The sequence below is a fragment of the Onychomys torridus genome, chromosome 20 (assembly GCF_903995425.1).
Source record: "Onychomys torridus chromosome 20, mOncTor1.1, whole genome shotgun sequence".
Classification (NCBI taxonomy): Eukaryota; Metazoa; Chordata; class Mammalia; order Rodentia; family Cricetidae; genus Onychomys; species Onychomys torridus.
Genome location: NC_050462.1, coordinates 26738033 through 26764270, shown reverse-complemented (window position 1 = coordinate 26764270; position 26238 = coordinate 26738033). Strand labels below are relative to the sequence as shown.

At 38.1% G+C, this 26238-nt stretch overlaps 1 protein-coding gene across 1 annotated transcript in view; it reads right to left on the bottom strand.

Moving 5' to 3' along the window:
* Window positions 1-26238, bottom strand: part of Lin7a (lin-7 homolog A, crumbs cell polarity complex component) — a 142410-nt gene that overhangs the window by 103238 nt on the left and 12934 nt on the right. The window lies entirely within an intron of this gene.

The following is a 26238-nucleotide window of genomic DNA, read 5'->3' as shown; positions in this document are numbered from 1 at the left end:
TTTACTGTTTGTTCCTCTGTGGTGTAAAGCCAAATGCAAGCTACCTGGGGCAGAGGAATGTGACCTCAGCGGCGTGGTTCTAAGTTGCAGGGCTGGGATTATAGAGAAAGTAGTTGCATGCCATGCAGTGGTCCCTTTTGATTAAGATAGTCATGGAAAGCCTCTTTAGGAAAATCTCGTTTGGATTTGCTTGTTTAGATTCCAGGCAATGTGAACATTCAAAAAAGGAGACTCATGAAAACAACAATGTAAGTAAAGGTCCTAAAGTGATAGGAGCAAAGCATTCATGCTAGAAAGTCAGTGTCCTACTTGCTCTTGGTGGCTATAGAGAGAATACTGACCAGAACTGACATCAGGGAGGAAAGGGTGTATTACAGTTTCAGGTTACACTTCATTATTGACGGAAGCCAAGGCAGGAGCTGAAGCAGAGAACATGGAGGAACCCCGCTTACTGGCCTGCTCCCCATGGATTGTTCAGACTGCTTTTATACCACCAAAGACCACCTGGCCAGGGTTGGCACCACCCACAGTGAACTGGGCCCTTCCATATTGATCATTAATAAAGAAAATGCCTCACAGACATGCCCACAGGAGAATCTGCTGTAACGACTCCTTAATCGAGAGTCCTTCCCAGATCTGTCTTGATCTGTGTCAAGCTTGCAAAAACTAGCCAGCACAGGCAAAGTCAGCATCAGTAGAAATTTGCAATTGAGGCAGAGAGCAATTCCAACAGTTTCATAGTGGTTGATGATTAACAACTAGCTCTCCAGAACAAACATGCAAAAATCTAAAACAGCCTTGACATCTAGTACTCGCTGATTTCTGTTGGGTAAATTCTCCTATCATATCCTACTCAGAGCTACTGATATGGTATCACTGTCTTGCAAAATTGATAAATATTTAATAATGGTTCTCACAAGCCAGGGAGCAATAGATCTGGTACCCTGCTGGATAAGGGTCAAAGTCTGAGAAATAAACAAGCACTCAGATTTTGTTCAAAGACTTCATAAGTGGGTTTTGTTGTTGTTGTATACAGTTATTAGAGATTATTTGGCCAAGCAATAACTCAGTCTGATTCAAACTTCATAACCATTCCTATGGATGCCATCTGCAGGATTAGTTATAGTGGACCAAGCGTGCATATAGGACATTCGTTAGGAGGACTGGAATTCCAGCAGCCTTGCCAAAAGATAGAAGAAGCTTAGCTGAGCAGGTGGCAGTGAGGACATGTCGCAAGACATGGAGATAAAGCACAGGTAGGTATGAAAAGAATCAGTGTCCTGATGGTTGCCATAGCTGTCTGATAAGGTCTTCTATCAAGCAGAAAAAGATGTCTTAGTTAACAGTAAAATCCCTTATCAGTGTTACATGAATTATTCCAGATATTTTGATTGGTGGATATATCTTAATTATTCTGGATAGGCAGATGGTGTCAACAAATTTTGTAAGTATCAAGATGGAAAGATAGAAGAATCATGCAATCAAAATTGTTTTGAATGTAGATGATATCAAGGCGATATGTTCTTATCAAGCTGATACTCTTGTTATCCTCTTTGTAGCCATAGAAGATTCAATTCAGTAAGGGATTATCTAAAATAATTCATCATTTCATCAATCAGCTGAAGGATACTATTAAGGATATAAAAATCAAAGAACTCCAAAACTTATATCTGGTAGTGTTCACTCTATATAGTTTTTTTGTGAGATCTAAATGAGACTGTAAGTACATTGACGTTTTAGTGAAGTTCCTGGAATATCATCTACATTTGAAATATGCTTCTTATTTTCTCATTATCCCTGATTACTGTGAGTTTTCAACTTCCTGTTTTATTTCTGGTGATGAAATGTAAAATTAGAGAATGAAGTTCTTGGAATTGGAAGTCCTTTCAATTAAATGACTAGATGTCTTGCTTTAAGAGACATATTCCTATGCTTGACCAACTAAAGTTTGAATGAAACCCCTAAACACAACAATATCTACCCCTAAGTCAGCATTCCCTAGAGGTATTCATTGGTAAATTTACTATTCAGAATACATTCTAGTAAATGCATGTGAAACACCAGCTGATTGCCTTTTTGATATAGGAAAAAGCTGTGTCTGAAGTGATGTAGCTGAGCATGTGTACCCACATGAAAAAAAAAAAATCAGTGGTCAATAGAGCTTTGTACTACTATGATATAAAAGGAGATGCTGCCAATTGGCAAGTTACTAATTAGAAACAACAATTAATGTGTTTTCCTCTGACACTGTCATTGCTTTGATTTGCCAACAACTTGCCATGTTTCTTCAATGCAGACTAATTGGTTCACCTCTTGAAGAACTGGTTCAAATGAAACAAAACAGTTCCTCATTTCACTGTTGAAAATATTCCACTTTGTACTTATCGTCAAACACTGGGTGATCTCTTCTGTGTGGGGTTTGGCTCACCACCGAACTGCATCACACACAGACAAGTTTGACAACACTGAAAATTTAAATCATGAATTTATATAAGGACAAATCCTGGCTGAAGCTGCTCAAAAGTGTTTGCCAAAACCTCCTGCATCCAAGAGAACAATTTATGCTACAAAATGAAAAGCTATAGTTGCTAAGAGATCCTCTGCAGTGGAAGGTGTCTATTTCATTTGAAAGTGATTACTTTCCCAATAAAGAAATCTTTAGGTACACAAAGCTTAAGATACAGCCTTCTTTGTTAAACAATTGCTGTAGTGTAGTTGGAATTAGTAATGAGTACCGTGTTCCCATTTTCTCTAGGAACTGTATTCATTTTGTTCTTTTTTTTGTCCCCCTGTACTTAACAAAAATCACCTTAGTTTTCTGTTCCAAGAAGCTAAAGTTGAAACTTGATTTGTTTACCATCACCTGGAAACCCAGGAGTTTAAAAGTCTTCCCCTCTCTTCTGCATCCATTTTCCTTTCTTATTTTATCTTGTATCTTTCCTTTTCTTCTATATTCCTCACCCCCTCTGTTTTCTAGTTAATCTTGTATCCATGTCTTCACATGATTACAGCCCTTCACTGTGCGATCTTATTCTTAATCAGAGTGAAATCAGTTTATTTCAGTGTTCTGCTTTCTGACTTTGCTGGCATCCACACAAATGCAAACCTGACGATCGCATTTTCAGAGCTCTTGGTACTGATTTGGACAAAAGGTAATTTGTCTTAACATGATAGAAAGAAGTTGAACAAATCATTGTTCTCTTTGATGCTGAACACTATAACAACTATTGTATTGTGTTTCTTTTTTTCCCTTTCTTGCTTTTCATGTGTGTGGGCATGGTATTCATATGTATGCCCATTTGTATGTGTGTGTGTGGGTGGGTGGGTGCACATGTGTATATGTACCCATGCACGTAGACTCCCAAGGTTAGCTTTCATCCTTCATAGCTTTTGCAGTATGAGTTAAGGTCACTAGATTAAACTCAGAGCTATCAGATTTGTCAAGACTCACTGGTCAGGTAGCTATGGTGAATCCTCTGGGTCTACCTTCCAAAGCTGGAATTGCAGGAGGGCAACCACACTCACCTGATGTTTGCTGAGTTCTGGGGATTCAAACTTAGGTCCTCATGCTTGTATAAAAAGTACTTAGCCACTGAGTCATTTCCCTAGCCCCAGAACACTCTTTTTTAAAATTAACTTTTGTATTTGTCATCAAGTACAATAGTGTATCATGATAATTAAAGACACTTAACAGCGTTTGCCAAACAGAAAAGATTGCATTAAATCCAATTTCTTTATATCATATCAACACTCTTACTCACTTATTAGCAATGACATTGTGTCATTATATTTAGCAAGATTGAGATTACAAAATTTAAATTCCAAATAAAATAAGATTCAAGGGGCTGGAATCCATCTTTCATTAATGGTCAAATTTCACCTGTAAATTAGAGCATTGATGACTTTGGATAGAAGGTAGACCACGGTTCATTTTAGCATTCATGGAAACATTTAGGGAATTCAGTTTCCTAAGCTCTGTCAACAGTGAATCGAAACTGCACAGTCCAAAGTACACTTTGTAAATAATATTTTTGCGTGGAAGTTTCTAGTCTTATCTCAAAGAATTACTTAAAAAATGAATCCAGTGTGGATGTATCCACTAGTTAAGTTCACTGTGTAACTATGAGAGAAGAAAAACATGGATACGTTAACAATATGAGATCTGGACTACACACTAGTTTTCTTGGCTGTCTATTCACTCTGTTCCTTAGTCTCAGTTCCTGTATGGTGTCAGCTGACTTTATGCAGCTCTATGTAAGACAGAGAGACAAACAAACAAACAAACAACAGAACACTTTCCAAAGGACAGAAGTGAAGTCTGTGCATTTTACCTTTAAAGTTTAAATGATATCTATGTATTTTCCCTTTTCTTCTATAACTTACCTACCCAAGGACCTTTTGGTAAAAATTAGCTTATTAGCTAACATCTTTAAGATACTAGGCACAAAAGTAAGTCAGTTGTGTTATTTTCAAAGGTTCGAAAATACACAACTGGATACTTTCTATAGTATAATGATTTCACCTGAGCATGAGGCAATATTGGAGTGTGTGCGTGTGTGTGTGTGTGTGTGTGTGTGTGTGTGTGTGTGTGTGTGTGCACGTGCACACGCAATGTGTGTGTAATTATTGGTAAATTCCAATTCCCCTTTCACTGAGCTGCAGAAACTAGAAGAGAAACACAGTCATGAAGTTGCTATAGAGATGAGCAATGAAATTGGGTGTTTTCTGAAAGGTTGTTATAAAAAACAAAAAATTCAACTATTTTGTCCTCAGGTACAACTGATACTAGAAAACGGATGAATATTTTTATCCGAACTGACAGTTTGATACATTATTCTGCCATCAAGCTACTTAATAATAGGTTTCCTTTTCCACCTTCTCACTACTCTATCATAACATCTTCCAATCTCTTAGCTACTTTGGGAATTGTGCAGTCGGGTTAGGATGGTGCAATCTACATCTTTAAATGATGATTAGAGTGCAAAGTAAAGCTGGGTGGTTTCCACAGTTACAGTGAGTGGTGTAGACATCTTGTCGAGCACTTGGTTATTATCAGGCAGCATCAAACAAACAAAAAAAAAAACCATTTTAAACTTCTAAGTAAAAATATCACAAAATAATGAGATTTTTCTCATTATTCTAGATTCCCTGGAGCTACTTCCTCAGACTTTCTATTGATGTTTCTCTTGTAAATCAAACATTAGGAACAGAGAAGGAAGAAAAGCAATTGCTTTGGAATCTTTCACATTTGGATAACAAATAAGTAATGAAATGGTATTTAACCATGAGCATAGTTTTATGAAATATTAAATAAATTGTAAACAGTATAAAAATTCACTGGAGTACCTTTAGTACTTTATTTTCTAATTATAATATAAACTAACATCTGGGAGTTTTATAGAGTAAACATGAAGCCCAATCTTATGCTCAAGATATTTCTCTAGATTTACATCTTTTAGTTTCTGTGGTCTATATTATTATCACTGGCATCAATAACTTTTTTTAAACAAAGTAAAATTTTACAGTATAATTCAAAATAATTTAATTGAGTAATTTTAGCCTCATGTTAAAGTACATTTAGTATAATTTTTATAGTATTTATTTATTCATCAATTTATTTATTCTTCTAGTGTTGAGAAGGGGACACAGATACTTTCAGATGCTAGGCAAGTACTCTCTCGCTGAGTTATATTTTTAGTCCATTTATTCTCACCAGCGTTTTAAAGATTTATTTGTTTTGTTGTATGTGTATGAGTATTTTGAATAAATATGTGTATATATATATATAATCACAAGTGCATAGTGTTTGTGGAGGCCAGGGAGGGCGACAGACCTCCTGTAACTGAAGTTACAGATTCTTGTGAGCTGCCATGTGGATGCTGGGCACTGAACCCAAGTTCTCTGTAAGAACAGCAAGTGGTTTTAGCCATTGAGCCATCTTTCCAGGCGATTTATTCTTAGTATTCGTGTGTGTGTGTGTGTGTGTGTGTGTGTGTGTGTGTGTGTGTGTGTGAGTGTATTACATGCATATGGTGTATGTATGTGTGAACCCACATGCTTGTGTGTATGGATGCAGAGGGCAGGAAAGAGTAGGTGTTGCCTTGTATCTTACTTCTTTGAGACAATGTTGCCCAATAAGCTGGAAACTGGACATTTTAGCTAGGAGAGCTGCCAGAGAGCTTGTCTCCTTTCTCAGTGCCAGGGTTATAGTCACGTGTGGCCATGACCAGTTTTTTGTATGTGGATGCTGGAGATTCAGACACTTACCGAGCCACTTACCCAGTCCCTATTCACGCTTTTTTTTTATAGACAAAATATTTGCACATATTTTCATGTACAACAGAAGGTTTGATACCTTTGCATACTACCGGCCTGTTGACAAAGTCCATCAATATATACCTCACACTTTACACTAATTTTGTGGTGAGAATATTTAAATAAAATCTTAATACTTTTGTGCACTAGGTCTTTTGAGTTTACTATTCCTCTCTTCTGGTATTTTGTATCCTCTCACCCACGGTGTGTGCAATACATACCCAACTCCTGGAAATGACCATTCTGTTCTCTGTTTCAGTATGCTCAGTTTGTTTGAGTTTTGACATGTCGATGGGACAATATAATAATGTCTTTCTATGCCTGTTTCAGTTTACATCACACTTATCTGTAGCTAGAAGTTTCTCTGGTCATACAGTCCCAGGGCCTGCTTATAAAACAGTCACACAGAGGCTTGATATTATTTATAACTGCTTGGCCATTGGCTCAGGCTCACCACTGACTAGCTCTTACACTTAAACTCAGCCCATTTCTGTTAATCTGTATGTCGCCACTTTTTCTGTGGCTTTCCCTGTATGCCATTACATGCTGCTTCCTGGACGGCAGGCTGGCATCTCTTGACTCAGCCTTCTTCTTCCCAGAATTCTCCTTGTCTGCATACCCCACCTCATACTTCCTGCCTGGATATTGGCCATTCAGCATTTTATTTATCAACCAATCAGATCAACATACATTCACAGCATACACAATGACATTCCAGAGCACTTATCCATGTTAGATGAAAGGAATTTCTTTTTTTCTTAAAAGCTGAACAGTGATATACTATGTAGAGAATATATTTCCGTATTTCCTTTATTCATTTATCTTATGGGCAGTTAGGTTGACTCCATATTTTGGTAATGGCCAATAGTGTTACAGAGAATCTAAGAATGTAAATATGTCTTCAACACACCTTCAACAATGAGCTACTATCAGAAAGTTGTGATATATTTTATCTTCCTAGCCTTACATTTTACCTTTAAAAAACTAATATCAAAGGACAGAATATAATTTTCCTGAGGTTCTGAACACAGAGATATTTAGGGGAACATCAACATTGATTATGAAATGGAAAACAATTGCTCAAGAGAGAGGACTTCAGGCACTGAGACTAGAATACTCAATCATGAGAGATGAGCCGTTTTTATACTACACTCATGAGAGTAATAATGTAAAGTTTACCACCTTCAAGCTCATACATACAAATGAGGCCTTTAAAATTTGAAAGGGAATATCTAGGTGCCATTTTAATTTGCTTTCTCCCAGAACACTGATGGTTGAACATCTCATACGCTTAGTCCACGTGCGTCTTTCTTAGCAGAGTGCCTATTCAAATCTTTAAGACTGGATTAGCTTCTTTTATTATTGAGCTTTAAGAGTTATTTATGTTTTATGATACAAATCTCTTATCAGATGTGTTTTGGAAACATTTTTCCTGGTCTTTTTCTTTCTTCCTTCCTTCCTTCCTTCCTTCCTTCCTTCCTTCCTTCCTTCCTTCCTCCCTCCCTCCCTCATCAATGGTGTGTCAAGTTAACATAAAACTAGCCAGCATACATGGCCAGCCCTTTACCCACTGAGTCATATCCCTGGCTCTAACTGTATTAGTAGACTTCTTTTTTCAAAATTTTTTTTGAGATTGTATCATAATTATATCATTCCCCCTTTTTACTGTCCTCCATCCAAATTTTTTCTGTTTATTCTTTCTTGCTCATTTTCAAATTCATGGGTTCTTTTTTCATTAATTAGTTGTATATATGTATATGTATATAGGAAGAGAATCCTAAATGCATAAATTGACCTACTCTGTCTATATAATGTTACATGTGTGTATATATATATATGATTTCAGTGTTGGCTATTTGCTATTAAATAACCAATTTGTGTGCTCATCCCTGGAGAAGACTATTTCTCCTGCCCTTGGTATTTAGTAATTTGTGTAGAAGTGAGTACTCAGTAGTGTTTCCTAGTCCTCATTACTATGCCCATTGGTATGTCCTTGCTTTGCTCAGCTCATGTTTAGGCAGTCATGCTGGTGAGAACTTATGGGTGTAGCTTCTGACATTCCTAGGAGACACAATCTCTTAGGATACTTCCTGATTTTCTGACTCTTGTATCTCTCTGTCCTCTCCTCTGTGAGATTCTCAGACCCTTGAGTGTGGGAGTTGTGTTGGAGATGAGTGAATTGTGACTGGGCTCCACACTCTGCATTTTGAGTGGCTGTGGTTTTTCTGTTATGGGCTCAGTCTATTGCAGAGTTTTCCATGATGAGATGTGAGGTTTTTGCACTTTTATTAGTAGATTTTACAGGATATTCTATGTAGACAAACACTGTCTGTGAATAAAGTTTACTTCCATTCATAGCTGTGAATTTGTTTATTTCACTGCTTTGATCTTACCACATTGATGAGGACTTTTTTTTTTTTTTTTTTTTTTTTGGTTTTTCGAGACAGGGTTTCTCTGTGTAGCTTTGCTCCTTTCCTGGATCTTGCATGGTAGACCAGGCTGGGGACATCTGCCTCTGCCTCCTGAGTGCTGGGATTAAAGGCGTGTGCCACCACTGCCCGGCTGATGAGGACTTCTTGTGAAATGCTGAATAGAAGTAATTAGGGCACAAGTAATGTTTTACTTGTGCTCAGGAGGGAGGGATTCAGCCTTTTATTATTAAGTAAAATATCTGATCAAGTTTTTTTTATAAAGGTCGTTTATAAGTCTGAAGGAGATTTGTTCTTAATTTGATAAATGTCTATACAATGAGTGGCTATGGAGTTTAGACAATGCTTTTTATTTAATTTTTAAAAAAAATTATTTAATTTATTTATTTTATGTGTATGGATATTTTTTGTCTGCATGTGTGTTTGTGCATCACAGGCATGCATGGTGCTCATGGAGGTCAAAAGAAAGTGTCACATTTTATCTGGAACTATAGATGGCTGTGAGCTGCCATTGATGTGCTGAAAATTGAAACCCAGTCTCCTCAAAGGCTTAACCTCCATTCTCTCCAACACTGGCAAATTTTATTTTTACATGTATTGAGATTATTTTTTTATGTTAGTGAATTTTTGAATTGACTGACAAATTATAAAGCATTTTCTTGGTTTGACTCACGTGCTGGATTCTATATGATATCATTTTGTTTAACACCTGTACATTTATGTCCATGAGAAATACTTAGTCTCATTTCTTTTTTATATTATCTTTGTCTAGTTTCAGACTTAGGGTAAGTCTCTACTATTAAAGTGATGGTAGAATTTTACAGTATTTTTGCTAGACTTTGCATTTACTTGATAATATTTGTTACTTACATATTTGGTAGAATTTACCAATTCACCATCAAGGCAATAACCTTACATTTGTGTACACAGAGGTGAATGTTTTTAAATAAAGATCAATCAGTTTTTGAAAATATAGGCTTTTATTCTTTGAAATATTTTATTTCAAATGATTTTTTATTTCTTATAATTTACTGGTCATTCTCACAACTTTGTTTAAATGTCCGCGCTATTATATTTTTAAGCTTCCTTTTTCATATTTTCTATAGGTAATCTAATTTTTCCCTATCTCTTTAGTTTTTCCTTTAGAGTTTAACAGTGAGTATAAGTTATTTTACAATCATCTTTTTATTAATTTGAGTGAATGCTCATCTGTTTCTATAAACATTGACATTGGATAAGTGCCCCTTAAAAGCCATGTGTTAAATACTCTATCCCTGGTTCATAGTGTTAGGAAGAGGTAGTAACAGGTATTAGATCATTGAGGGGAGTATGCCTTCAAGGCAGAAGGTGGGATTCAGTCTCTCCCTCTGCCTTTTTCTCTCGGTGGCTGGACCTCCTATGCTGCATGTTCATACCACATAACCTCAAAACATTGGAGACAATTGTTCATGACTGAAACCTTCTACACTATGAACCAAATAATCTTTGTTTATAAATTTATTGGATCAAGTATTTCTCTATAGGAGTACCAAGCTGACTGACATAAGGACAGTACAGGTAAAAGTATAAGGTAAGTCAATTTAAACCCGCGTTCAGAATCTCCTGTGTAGGTTGATCTTTCTACTTTTCCATACCTGTCTATCTCATTATCTTGAATCACTTAACATGACATCTCATTGTTATTATACTGCCACCAGAGTTTTCTCTATTGCCTCAAAAGCTGTTCTCATAGATGCACTCTGCCTTCTGTACAAAGATAATTACCTGTCATCTGAGGTTAAGTTTTACAGAAGGTATTTATAACCAATGGTTTTGTGTTATGTATCTCACAACGAATGGATCATAAACATTTTAACTTCATATGTCTCTTCTGACATCCAGATCAGACGATGGAAAAATCTACCTAAAATCTATTCTTCAGCCATTAACTGTACTTGAAACTCGCTTTTTTAAATTGCTTTTTGAGGATTTCATACATAGTGAATTTTTATTACTTCCAACCCTCTATATCCTTCCTTCAACTTCTCCCACCCCCATTCCCTCTTGTGTGACCTCCCTGAGACCTCTACTTTACATCCCCTTTCAAGACTCTTCTTAAGTATTTGTGTGTGTGTGTGTGTGTGTGTGTGTGTGTGTGTGTGTGTGTGTATACCAAATACAACTTGCTTAGTCCAGTTAGTCTTGCTTTGTATGGGCATACCATTTGGGATTGGATAACCTATTAAGGGGCTAATATTACCACTTAGGAGCTATTAATTGCTTGTATCTCTTCCTCTAAGGGTAGAGCCTTCTGATATTGCCCCTATGCACATTGGCATATTACCTGGTGTTGTGATTGTGTAGGTCTTGTTTAGGCAGTCATATTATTGAGATATTATGAGTGTAGCTCTCTGTAATGTATAGAAGATGCTATGTCACAGCAAACTTGGTCCTCTAACTGTTAATCTTTCTATTTCCGTGTCAATAATCTTCCCTGAGCCTTACATATAAGGTTTATGGCCTATGAACCACAACAATGATGTAATAGTGGTACTTCTGTCTTGTAGTAACCAATGACCATCTAATTGGACTTCAGGCATGATCCATAGGAGAGTATTTGTGCCTGATACTGCCAATCAAACCAGCTACCTAGACTGTGAGGTCATGGACCACAGAGGAGAACCAGCTATCATCATTTCCCTAAAATAGTATAATTTCCAATTACATTCTTATCCTTATTCTAATAGAGAAATGCAACTTTTGCTCCTCATTGAAGATGCTCCTTTTTGCTGTAGATGGAGACCATTAAAGGAATTCAAAAAATGGTCAAAATTTAAACAGTTACTGACTGTGACATGTCCACACTAAGTTGATATTTTTTGTCCACAACAAAATTTAATTTTTTAAAGATTGAACTCAATTACTCCCAGTTGAATTTTTATTTTATTTTTAGACTTATCACTCTATCCTATCTCAGGATATCCTATCCCAGGATCTAGATATGGAAACTAGAAATCTAATGCTTTTCTTTTTGGATTCCCCCATCCCTGATACATCCTTATAAATTTTACAGTTGTATGGCATATCTTGTCAACCTACCTATGCCTGCTCATCTTCCTCAGTTTTCTTCCTTCCTTTCTCCTCCTCACTTGTCTGTATTGGCACTTTTCTATTTTCACTTGGCTCATATTAGAATCTCTTTTCTATACAAAATACTCATTATTTCCCCCTTTTAAACAAATTCAAACACTTTGCATTGCTTGTGGAATGAGACTAAACTTTTTTTTTTAATGTAGAAAGTAAGTCCTTTATAAACACCATCTACCACTCTAATTTCTTCTGGCATCATGAGCTTTTATAAAGTCTTACAACTTTGTCTTTACTATCTGGACATAATGTATTTATTTCTTATTTTTTTCAGTTTGTCTTAAACATTCTTCCCTATGTTTTTTTTTGTTTGTTTGTTGTTGTTGTTGTTTTGAGACAGGGTTTCTCTGTGTAGTTTTGGTGCCTGTCCTGAATCTCGCTCTGCAAACCAGGGTGGCCTTGAACTCACAGAGATCTGCCTGGCTCTGCCTCTTGAGTGCTGGGATTAAAGGTGTGTGCCACTGCCATCTGGCTTCCTTATGCTTTTTACCATTGAACGGTTGCTTATTCTCCAAGTATTAAGAAAAACACCACCTTTTTTCAGATCTTTCTTTGGGACAATTCCCCATTTTATCCCTATCATTCAGTTTTACTTTTATAAATCCAGCTAACTATTATTAACTATCTACCAATAAATATTTAATGTGTCCCACAGTTCTTTCATAATACCATTTATTTTTGCTTTCATATACTATCATTGTTGTAATTTAACATATGTAATCATTATTATTTGATGAATAACTATCTTCTAGTTTATAAACTCCATGAGAGCAATAACCAAGAGTAGACTTTAATTTCTTAGTGACTTAGCTTCAAGCCATTATACAGTGAATAAATAAGTGAGCCAAGAGAAAACACCTGTCCAGAAAATGGAAGCAACATTATGAGTGTTTTTTTCTCATCCAATGCTAATCAACATGTGCTATTCAATGTTTTTTGTCTGTGACTCTGTAATCATAATTCAATCTGTGTGCACATAAAAGGTATTAGAACACTTTATAAATATAATTTTAAGAAAGTTCCAGGAGATTCACATTTGAAAGTCAAGAAGACAGCAAGATTGAGTAATTAATTTTACATTTTATAAATAAAGAATTTAGGTATAAAACGAGACACCTCCTATTCTACTGTAAAGTAATTCAATATTTTCTTGGCTGATGAGGAAAAGCTCAGCTTATAAACCACTAGATGCCATTAAAATTATGCTTGTATCTTTTCACATTTATGAGTCTTTACACTCTAATTCACTCCAAATAAACAGACAAGTGCAATGCACTTACAATGGCTTGTTCAATAAAGTTTTGAACTTATAATGAATAGCTCGGTTTTATTTCATTTGGGAGAAGATTAAAATCAGCTTAGGTTTGTTTTATCTTTTGAACATGATAACTAAGATCCCAGTACTTAATTCATTTTTAAAATACAAGACAAATTACTCATGCATAAACAAATTTTATTTGGAAGGCATTAATTTTCAAGTGGCATTAACATAAACAATTCCTGCTATAATTTACTATTTTTATCTTATCTGTAGTGGAACATAAACTGAATATTCAAACTTGGGTACAAGTACTTCATCACATTTTATCAGTGCATTTATCATTCTGCTACATTCATTAAGGGTGACTCTAGCAGATAAGGAAGAAATGTAATATGTCTCTCTTAGGAATCTCTTCTTTCCTACATGCATCATGTGTCAGCACTTATTAATTCACATAGTGCAAAAGAAAGAGGAAGTCATTGTGCTGGTTTATTAAGCCCTGATGGGAGGGGTGGCTTCCTATCTTTATCTGACATTTGAATAATAGAATGCCAACTCAAATGCCAGAAGAGTTTGAAAGCAGAGACTAAGAAAAGCACATTGCTTACCACATTGTTTATATAAAAAGGCAGTATGTTCTTCTCATGCATGGAAATGTAGGTAGGGAGAAATACCCAATGCAATGTTTGGATGCGTGCATTCAAAGAAACTGTTTAAACCAATTAGATATGAAATCCACATAGCTATTCCTATCACTATTAATAGAACTTTTAAAAATGTCTATTCAAGTACAATAAATACCACACTTAAAAAAGCAAAGGTCTCAGAGTTCACTCAAGTCAGACTCTAGAAAAGGGCAAAATGAAACTATTGTTGTAGGTTTAGTCATTATGTCTGTTTTTGATGAAATCAGCTAATAAACTGTAAAATTCAAACAAGCATTTAAGGGACTCTAAAATATTAATTTCATTCCAAGAAAAATATAACAACTAAACACACCAGGATTTATTGTTTTTATTTGCAATTAAAATGACAAATGTTAAGAATTTACCTGGCAGGGGGTGCATTGAAGAAAACACAGGTGCCTAATTCACAAGCTACAAAAAAACAGTATAAAGGTGACCATCTGGGGAAAGCTGGCTGACTTGATTTTCCTATGAGCTTACCGTCTGGCTCCGTATTTCTCTTCCAAACTCCAAACTCTGACCTTGAAAATGCATCTGCATGTTTTGCTACATGTATTTTCTGCACAAGAGATGCAGGTAGCCATAATTTTGCAGTGGATTTAAATACAACAAAAGGGCATCCTGTGTTGCGTTTCATTTAATCCCAATGTGTTCGAGTTTTAGAAACGATTTAATTTCTGGTGATTGCACTCCAGCCTTTCAGTCACTATAAAACCCTTCATTCACTTGCCTATATCTGCGAGGGCTTGACAAGTCCAGCTCTGAGGAACATGTGCTGCCTTGAGTTGGGTGGCACAGAGAGTGAGCCTTGAGAGTGTAGGGGAGAGGAGATGGGAATTTGGAATTGTAATTCAGGTGTTCACACAGGAGTGCCATGTCATGAGCACAGGAGGGAAGAGAAAACTTAGACAGGGAGGGGAACCCCTGCTTTGTCCTAGACACTGACTTTGTCAGCACTCTGAGCGTACCTAGTATGAGTTTAGGAGGAGGTATTTCTTTACTGACATGGCATACAGATTTCCTGAACAGAAAAAACAAACAAACAAAACAAAACAAAACAAAACAAAAAAACCAAAAAAACAAATAAACATTTTTTTTTAACTTGGCATTCTTTACATATTTTAATCTGAATACTGAAAATTATGCCCAGGAGACCCAAAATAGTTCATTTTAAGTATTTAAAGAATACAGAGCTATTTCTTCTCAAGATCCTAAGGTAACTCTTGGACATATACCCAAGGGATGCTCAATCATACCATGAGGACACTTGCTCAACTATGTTCATAGCAGCATTATTCATAATAGCCAGAACCTGGAAACAACCTAGATGCCCTTCAACTGAACAATGGATAAAGAAAATGTGGTACATATTCACAATGGACTACTACTCAGCTGCAAAAAACAATGACATCATGAAATTTGCAGGCAAATGGATAGAACTAGAAAATATTATCCCGAGGGAGGTAACCCAGACTCAGGAAAACAAATACGGTATGTACTCACTCATAAGTGGATACTAGATATAAAGCAAAGAATAAACAGACTACTGCCCAAAGCTCCAGAGAAGCTAGGAAACAAGGAAGACCCTAAGAGGGATGTATGGATAACCTTGGGAAGGGGAAACAGAGGAGATCTCTGTGACTCCTGGGGGTGGGGGGCAATAGAGGGGAGGGGATGGGTGATGAGAACAGAATGGGATGGTCAAGCTGGGGGAGGGAAGGAGTGGGAGAGCAATGAAAGAGATACCTTGATAGAGGGAGACATTGTGGGGTAAGGGAGAAACCTGGTGCTAGGGAAATTCCCAGGAACCCACAAGGATAACCCCAGATTAGACAACTAGCGACGGGTGGAGAGGGTGCCAGAACTGGCCTACCCTGGTAATCAGATTAGTGAATACCTGAGCTGTCATCGTAGAGTAACTGATGGAAGCAGCTGCAGAGATCCACAACCAAGCACCAGGCTGAGTCATGGAAGTCCAGTGGAAGAGCGAGAAGAGGGACTATAATCGCAACGGGGGTCAAGACCATGACGGGGAAATCTTCGGAGACAACTGAACCAAGCTCATAGGAACTCACAAAATTTAGACCGTCAGCGGTGGAACCTGCATGGAACTGGACCAGACCCTCTACATACGGGAACAGTTGTGTAGCTGGGTCTGTTTGAGGTGCCCCTGGCACTGTGATCAGAATCTATCCCTGGTGCATGAGCTGGCTTTCTGGAGCCCATTACTGGACACCTTGCTCAGCCTTGATACAGGGGGCAGGGACTTGGTCCTACCTCAACTGCAGGTACCAGGCTTTGCTGCCCCCCCCCCATGGGAGGACATTCTTTTTTGGAGGAGGGAATGGGGGTTGGTCAGAAGGGGAAGGCGGGGAGGGGGTGGGCTAGTGGGAGAAAGGATGAGAGGGAGACCTGTGGTTGGTATGTAAAATGAATACAAAAAATTTTTTTAAATTAAAAACAAAAGATCCTAAGGTGAGCTTTATACTGATATTTTTTTTTCAGCAACACATACTATGTGGTATCTAGGCTTCTAACATTTTATTCCAGTCTTGAATTGTTTTCTTATGCAAAAGCTCTGACAGTTTATGCCCTGCTTCTGGAAACTCACTCGGTACTAAGCTAATCTCATCAACTTCATGGACTGACATGTTTCCTTTTGATGTTTTCCTGTACTTATTTTCACCACTTATTAGTCAATCTCACATCTCACTTAGAGCTTATCTTTCTGTCTGATTCCCCTAACTTCTCAAAATCTGGCCATGTCACCCAGATACCACAGGAAAATGGTCGATGTCACTGATAATTAAAAGACAAAGAGTTTGTTAAAGTGTTGCACTGTCTGCATATTTAATACACTCTGAAGATCTACAAAGTATGTCACCAGGTAAAGTAGTATCTATTAATTTAAAAAAAAACCCAGCCATTTTCCAATTTATTTTATTATCGATGTCTTGCTCAACGATGTTCCTTGAACAAAATCTCCCAGAATAATTTTTTTTTTTGTAAAAATTCGATTCTCCACGTAGTTAATTTACTCCACTACTAATGTTCAAATTCACTAGTAAATATGAACCTCTGGTTATTTCACTCCCTGCCTGATACATGGCACCACCTAGTTTCCATCCAAGGAAGTCAATCATCTACACCTCCCATCAACCCATGTTCCACCATGTCTTTCCATAGTTCATTCATGTCTGCAGCTCCCCAGATGTCGGGTTTTGCATCTATTATACTACAACTTCCCAGCCTCATGTTGTACAAATATGTTCCATTCAATAAATGTGCACTGTCGCTCCATAATGAAGAAACTTTTCACACATAGCTGTGAACTCTGGGCAGTCTGGTTTTAATGAACAGGTCCAGATGCTGTGAAAATTTGAATTAAACCCTACTTTGCAAAAGAAAAACACACCCCTTGTCCTTATCTATGCTTTTTAAGACTCTGATGGCTGATGAAACACTACTTTCCTTGAATATCTTTACTGAATTAATTTTTCATGGTGCATGTTTTTCTAAAACATTTGGTGGTGTGTAACATTTATATTACTGGGTCAGTTGGAGACTTAGTGACTGGTTTCAGAAAAATCATATGACCTGTGATTGCTTTTCTTCTCCAGTGTCAATATATATATTCTTGCCCAATTTAAAAGGTAGTGTAAAGGAAACTACTTCATAGCTAATATATTCTCTGTCATAATTTTAACTTATATTTAGTTCTCCAAATTTATGTAGTTGAGCCTCTGCTTGGGGGAAGGTGTCATACTTTGTTCAAAGTAGTCAAGAAGACAGATGTACTTGTTACCACAAGATATACTTCTTACCACTACTACAGATAGGAATTTGAAGTATGGTTGAGTATTATTTCTCATCTAGCTGCTGTCATTCTCTTAACTTTTTCTTTGTCTTTTTAAAATTTTTTATTCATTTTACATATCAACCACAGTTTCCCTTCCCTCCTCCTCCCCTTTCTAGCCCCCATCCACTCCCCAGAAAGGGTAAGGCCTCCCATGGGGAGTCATCAAAGCCTGGCACATCAAGTTGAGGTAGGACCAAGCCCCTCCCCTCTGTATCAAAGCTGAACAAGGCATCCCACCATAGGGAATGGGCTCCAAAAAGCCAGCTCATGCACCAGGGTTACATCCTGGTCTCACTGCCAGGGAGCTCACAAACAGACCAAGCTACACAACTGTCACCCACATGCAGAGACTCTAGTTTTATCTCATGCAGCCTCCTTTACTGTCTGTGAGGTCCCACAAGCTTCTGTTCATTGTCCCTGTGGGTTTTCCCTATCATGATCTTGACCTGTCCCCGCTTGCTCATGCAATTCCTCCTCCCTCTCTTCCATTAGACTTCTGGTCATTCTCTGATCTTTGGAAAGTGCGTATTCTAGTAAGTTGTTTATCCTTTCTTTCAAGTATGTGTCTCCAACTCTTGTTAGCTCATACCAATAAAGCTCCTGTCTACTGTTTCAACTAAATATCAGGTCCATCAATGACCTGTACACTGCTAGATCAATGGTTAATTTCTGGTGGACACTGTTCTTCACCCATGAGCACTGTACACACATAATCCTTCCCATCTCTTTAAAACACTCATATGCTTGGTTTCTGGTCCCCACTGGCTTGACTTTCCCACTGGCCAGTCTTCTCAACTTATATATGTTTGAACTGCTCAGAAAAAAACTCTCAAATTTTACATCTTTTCCATCTCCAGATGGTATTAAATGTTATCTATATGTTGGTAATTTCTACATTTACGTCTTCATTCTGGACATTCTTTCTGAGTTCCAGAATGCTGCATAGAGCTGCTGCTAAGTCAAACTCCTCATATGATATTTTATAGATGTCTCAGCATGTCCAAAATGTATGTTGCTCAGCACCATAGCCACTCCCCACCTGTATCATTTCCCGTCTGTAAGGGTGGCTTTGTTTATTTAGACACACAGCCTAGATACCTGGTTTCCTAGAACTGTTTTTGTTACTCTTGTATTATAAATCTGCTCTCTTTCCAAATCATGATAGCTTAGTCTTCTTAATTTATCCTGAATTTGATCAAGGACGCTATTTTGTTTTTCTACTACTACCTTGATCCCCGCATTACTATCACCTCTAACACTGTAGTTTTAATAACTTTCTTCTCTGCCTATGCTTTCGCCTGTGTCCCACACATAAGAGTGAGCTTATGTAAGCATCGGTTGATCATGTAACTCTCCCACAAAATCCCTCTCATGGCTCAGTATGTGAGAGAAGGGCACACAGTCTTCAAAAGCGCAAGCCCCGGCCTCAACTGCCTCTTCTTCACACTCTCGTTTGCTTTGTCTCTTATCACCGTCTCATAATGATCTGAAGTACGGTGTGTTTATATGTTACTCATCGCTGCCTATCTCTCACCATTCCCCCACTAGAGAACAAGTTCAGACTGCTACTACCACATTTACTACTACAACACTGGAGCCCAGAACGAGCACTTCAATATGGTGGAATCTCATTATTTCTTGAATGGTGATTGAAGGAACTTACAAAAGTACGTTGAAAGGTACAATGGAAGCACACACAGAAGGTTCTCATTCCTTGATAAGTCTGATGCATAAATGATAAGAAGGCAGGTTGGAATTTTCTACAAATAAAAGGGACGATAATGAGGAGGAGGAAGGAGGAGGAGGGAGAGGGACCTTCCCTTAAACAAGACATATAATACCCAGATCATAAGTTTATGAATTCAATAAATATTTATTTAAAAAATCTACAGTGTGCCACATGGTTGTCTGGTCACTTGAGATAAAAGTAATAGAGAGCAAAGACTACATATAAATAAATACTTGGCAAATAGTCAGTGTAATCATTGATTGTCAACTTGACAAGATCCAGAATGAACTAGAAAACGAGCCTATGGGAATACCTGTAGGGAACTATCTAAACTAGGTTAGACTCTGGGAATGGCTGAGAGATTATTTTGAATATGTTAAATGAGACGGGAGGACCTATCCTAAAAGTAGGCAATATCATTCTATGGGCTGGGGTCCTGGACTGAATAAAGAGGATAAAATGAGCTGATGAATAGCATTCATTGCTCTTCTCTTGCCGACTGTAGACACACCATGACCTACTGTCTCAAGCTCCTACTAATCTGACTTCACTAAAAAGATGGAGCCACAATAAAATTTTGCTTCCTTAAGTTGCTTTTGATAGGTATACTGTCACAAAAAAAAATGGGGAAGGAAACTAATAATATAAATTAATAAAAATTATAAGAAAGAAATGGAGCTGGGATAGGCAATAAAGAATGGCCTGAAGTGGGGTGGGGGGTGGACAGCATCACACATGGTAGAAAACACTCTGGAGAGATGAAATTTCAGAATAGAAAATGAACTTCAGGAAAAGGCATTTTTCTGAAGAAAAGATACTCTAAGCAAGGCAACAGCAAGTTCAGAGAGAGAAGAATATGTTTATATGTGAAAAGAACTGAAAATGCTAGCATTAACAATTGATAACAAGGGATACTGCAAAAGAAGCTATCAACCCAGTTGTCGGAAAATGCCACAGGATGGCTACACTAAGAAATGGTGGACGCTGAGAAGACACTGAAGGTTCCAGTGTAAGGGATGGCATGAACAGATCTCTGTCTCAGAAAAATGAAAGCTGAGCATAGCTCACTTAGTTTTAACACTTATGTCAAGATTTGCTTAAAGTCAAGTCATTTAAAAAATAAGGCTAGAGTACAGCATTGCTTAAAGTGTACTTGGCTCTTAAGAGGACAACACTAGCTGGGAGATGATACAGAATAATAGAATCATGCATAGACTGAAGTTTGTAAAACTTTAACAGAAAATTTAATTTCATATTTAAGAAGTCATTGAGCATTCTTTTTTTTTCCTCTCTGTGTGGTATGGGTGCATGTTGGCATGTTTCAAAGCACATGTGTGTTGGTGTGTGTACTCATGTGCCCCTTTTCAATTTTTCCTGTTATTTCAATTATTTTTATGCACTTACTTTACATCTTCTATTTTTGAAAGTACGTATTTTTAGTCATACGTATATTTATGTCTCTGACTTTGCATTTTTTTCCAACAGTCTTTGCTCTGAACGTCTGTTGCCTCTGCGTGTGCCACAGGCTTATTCATGTGCTGCTGTTTCACGCATTGACTCTTGCTCATGTTCTCTGTCCACCTCATGTGGATACAGATATTTTATTGTGAGCACATTTTTGCCAAGGGCTATTTGCAGGGCACACCTGCCAGAAGCTGGGACAGCCAGATGTTCCTTAAGAGTACTGATGTGGATGTAATTCTGTATGCTATGAAGATGTGTTGCTCTGATTGGTTGACAAATAAAATGCTGATTGGCCAGTAGCCAGGCAGAAAGTATAGGTGGGACAAGCAGACAAGGAGAACTCTGGGAAGAGGAAGGCTGGGTCAGGAGTCACCAGCCAGACACAGAGGAAGCAAGATATGATGGCAGAACTGAGAAAAAGTACCAAGCCACGTGGCTAAACATAAATAAGAACTATGGGTTATTTTAGTGTAAGAGCTAGTCAATAATAAGTCTGAGCTAATGGCCAAGCAGTTACCAATAATATCAAGCCTCTGTGTGATTATTGTATAAAAGACTGCAGGACTGTGGGTGATAAATTCCTAGCCTGGGAATCATTTAATGGACATACCTTGAGTAAGGTGTGCCTGGGTGGGCTGCATAGGTGCCACATAGACTGCATGCTCTGTGATGCGCTTTGCTATGCAACAGTGCAGAACTACTCTCTTACTTCCATTACTTGTGACTCATCCATGAGGCTTATTTCTAAGTCTGGGACTATATGAGGCCTTCTCATCTCCCTCTCTCTGCCTCTACCTAAATGTTTATGTAATTCACACCCTTACCATTAGAGCGCTCCCTCATAATTTCCAGCAACTGAAGATTTCAATTCATTGGTAGTCTAAAGCAGAGAATTTTTTTTTTTTTTTTTTGATGGTTGAAATTTATCCTGCATACCTCAACTTTTGTAATGGGAGAGGTTCTGTGTTCACTCAGCCTGCCATGTTTATAGATTCACCTAAATTAGCTTCTAAAATTATTTTAATTTGTAACATGAGCAACAACGTAGTCTGCATAGCGAAATAGTGGCTCAGATGTGAAAATAAAGGCCTAAGATAAAAAATGCTTTCAGTCTGCCTTCTCAACTAGGAACATAAGTTTTTCCCTCTGTGGAGTTTTAGATAAATTATGGCTTACAGAAGATGATCTAAGTTTTCAAACTCTAATAGTGAAGAGTATAGAAACCCCTCCACGCAAAAATGTGAAGCAAGCACAAGATCGGAAGAAGCAACTCCAGTGCAAGAAATACTCAGGCAAGAAAAACTTAGTTGTTGTTGTTGTTTTTAAAAAAAAAAACAAAAAACAAAACTGAAAGAAATCCAAGTGTGACCCAGCTGATAGTATAGCATCTCCCCTCTCAAAGTACAGACCCTCCAAGACTCTTTTTTGTGAATTCTTCCCTGAGTAAGAAAGTCACATTGGTAGAAGACTTCTGATGAACAAGTGCTACAACCAGTCAGAAAGAGAAAAGCGTGTGGTCCCAGGTGGGAGGGGGGAACATGGTCCTTTGTCCCAGATCCCATGCCAAAACTGTGGGAGGCCTCCTCCAAGTAGGAAGGGGCAGAGAACTACCTCACACAAGAAGGGTTGTATCTGAGCAGCCAAAGAAGCAGAGAGTTCAAAGGGGAAATCCAGCAGGCGTGGCCTTGCCTACACTGAGGCTCTTTGGCCCTCCACCAGACGAGTAAGGGACAAGGAACAAGCAACTGTAGTCTGCTCCTGAATGTAGGAAGACAGGAGCCCTCTGTGATAGGTGCATGGTTAACACTGACGGTTGAGAATAATGCTCCACAAATGGTAAATTGAAAGTATAAATAAATACAATTTTTCTTTCTGGGTTCTATTTTCTTTTCCTTTTTCCCTTTCCTCTCTCTCTCTCTCTCTCTCTCTCTCTCTCTCTCTCTCTCTCCCCCTTTGTTTTTTGAGAAAAGGTTTCTTTGTATAGACCTGGCTATCCTGAAACTTACTCTGCAGAACAGGATAGCTGGGAACGCAGACATTCATCTCTCTCTGCCTCCCAAGTGGTAGGTAGGATTAGAGATGTGTGCCACCACCATCTGGCTCTGGTCTATCTTCTTAATGCCTTAAAAGAGGGGGCTGTGGCTGTTGGACACTATGGCTGCTATTGAGTGGACGGTTTAGGTTTACTGAATACATTGTCTCTGTATCATCCAGTCAACAGTGCAGTTCTAGGGTCAAATCAGCCATGGAAAAATGTGAATGGTGGAGCACAGCAGGGTTCCAATACAGCTTTATAAGTGGATGGTGAAATGGAAACTTAATCCAATTTCGTGTGTCATGAAATAGTCTCTTGAGTTTTGCAACCATTAAAAATGTAGGCAGCATTTATAAATCATAAGTATATGTGATCTAGAGCTGGACTTACAGGAAGGAGGGATTGGAAGTAATATATATATATATATATATATATATATATATATATATATATATATATATATATATATATAAAACATAATTTTAAGAAAAACAGGCCAGGTGGTGGTGGCACACGCCTTTAATCCCAGCACTCAGGAGGCAGAGGCAGGAGGATCTTTGTGAGTTCGAGGCCAGCCTGTGCTTCAGAGTGAATTTCAGGACAACCAGGGCTACACAGAGGAATGCTGTCTTGAAAAACAAACAAAATACAGAAAACAAACAAACAAAAAAGAAAAATTAAATTTATACTATATACTCTAGACCCTAGGGCTACCAATACAAAGGGTACAAAGTAAACACTCAGGGGATTGTATTACATCAGTAAAAGGTCAATTCCTATAAGGAAATCAATTGGGCAGAACTATTTTACATTCGAAGAAATTATCATTTACAGAAACTTACAACTCAAAACACATTCATGTAGGAGCTTCATCGCGCTCCTCTCCTCCTATTTCTACAGTGGGGGCTTGAATCCAGGGCCTAATGGCCATGGGTCCAGAGCTCCACCTACTGAGCTATATACCCCATCTCCAAGAAAACTTCTAAGAAAAGATAAGGGTATATTCTTTTAAAGCTCTGAAAACAACGGGAAGCGGCTCAAGGGTAGCAGCTTCCTAAAATGTGTTTGCGTGTGCATGGTGGGTATTTCCAGCAGGGAACGTGTGAAGGCATGAAGGTCTATCTTAATGTGTAGACATGTAAAATGGTCTTGCCATGGCTCATTTGCTCAGCTAAGTAGGAAAGACTGTTCTTGAGGCTGTTGTCACAGAAAGAGGAAGGCATTGCCTTAGCTCTAGCCATGCCGGTGTCTGACTACATCTATCCTTCCAAAATGGGTATTTTGTGTCAAGTCATGAGTGTAATGGTATTAGGTAAGGCTTGGGATTCAAAGTCACAACAACAACAAGGGACCTCATATATAGAATTCGTGTCCTAAAAATAGAGTCTCCAGAGAGCGGCAGTGCTGTGTTATAGTCACTTGAATGAGCCAAATGACTATGATAATCAAACAGTACAGATAATGTTTTAAAGAGCAGAGAAATATTTCTCGTTAGAGCCTGGGATTTTCTAGACGAAGGTTCTGCTGGGTTTGACCCAGAGATGACCCTCTGTGCTTACACAGAGGTTTTCTGTATCTATCTTGACATGGAGGAGTCTAAAGGGAGGTGAGTAGGAAGGAGGAAAGAGTGAGAGGTGGAGTGATAAAGACAAGGTGAAGCGGAGGGAGCTGAAACCAAATTGCAGAAGAAAAAGAGAGGAAAGGAAGGGAGACAAGGAAGGAAAGAAGGAAGAAAGGAAGGAAGGAAGGAAGGAAGGAAGGAAGGAAGGAAGGAAGGAAGGAAGGAAGGAAGGAAAAAGGAAGGAAGAATGGGAAAAGGAAGGAAGGAGGAATGGTGGGCAGAGAGATACCGAGGAATCTTTGTCTTGTTATGAACACAGAAGTCCAATAATGGGATCCCCACCATTCTGACATAATCTAAACCAAATAATCCCAACCACAAGCACTTTCACATTGGAGAACACAACTTCAACACACACATTTTAAGGAACAAGAACCATTCATTCAATAAGAGTCTGTCATTGTAACATCCCCCCCCCCAATGGTAGCAATCTGTAGTATGCCTAACTGGCAGTATTTGGATATTTGACATAGAAGAAATTGATATCTGAGTGTCCACAGAATGCAACATTCATCCAGAGCATTTGTGTGTCCACTTCAACTCACTAAAATATGTCAAAACTGGAGAAATGCAGAACTTCCCTCTGACCTTTCAAGATAACTGTCAACATTCCATCAGTGTTATATAGTCAGCTTTGCTGTCTCATTTACATTATGTTCTGCTTTTCGCTTAATCAAATTCCATTTGTTAGAAAATGCATGCTATATGCAGAAGAAAACTGTGCTAATCTCACAAGTGTGGTAGGAAATAATTAATAAAAATGTTTAGCTTAAAGGACAGTTGGGTGTGGCAGCTCTTGCATGTGATCTTGGCACTCTGGAAGCAGAAGCAAAAGAACTGACTGCTGCTAGTTTGAAGCCAGCCTGGTGTATACAGTGAATGTCAGGCAAGTCTGGCCTACAGGATAAGACCCTGTTTCAGAAAAACCAAAGCAAGCAGCCAATGGAAACTACACAAGAAAAAGGACACTTCAGATCCCTTTAAACTTTTCCTAGGTAGAATACCTCTTCCACACTAACTGATAGACTACAGTAATTGGGCCAAGGAAATCCACACTACAACCCCAGAGCATGTATTTGAGTTAGGATGGATAAGCAGGGTATGTCTATGCACCTCAGGATGCTCAGAACTGCTCTTGAAGCTGGGAAAAATAGAAACTACAATTTTCTTCTTGAGCATGCAATTCAGGTCATGATATATCCCCAAATCCCCTTTCCTTTTCCTGCTGGGAGGCAATGGATGCAGGGAAAGAGAACTTGGGGCTCTATTACCTTTGTGAAAATCTGTCAAAATTCCAAAATATAAAGTTTTGTTTGTTCACTAAAGATGACTGAAAGGTCCTCTGAAGGTCATTCACTGTCTCTTGCTCCATTGGCACAGACTAGGAAAAAGACATGATATTGCCGGCGTGTTCTGATAATGCTCTTGATAGATTCTTTTTCAACTGAAGAATAACCACTGTAAACAATGAGCACAACCACGTATTAACCACCAGCTATTTTCAAGCATTGATGTTGCAATTTTAAAATACATGATTTAAATCAATCTTTTGTAGCAGCACAATGGATATACTTTTGTAAGGGAAGAGAAGATCTCTGTTCTCTTTTTCCTCTGTGGCTACTCTATGCTCTCCTGTGTTCCTCTGACCTGCCTTCCTTTGAAGCCTTGGCAAACATTGCTGCCTCTATTTTTTCCTTGCAAGTTCATATTCCT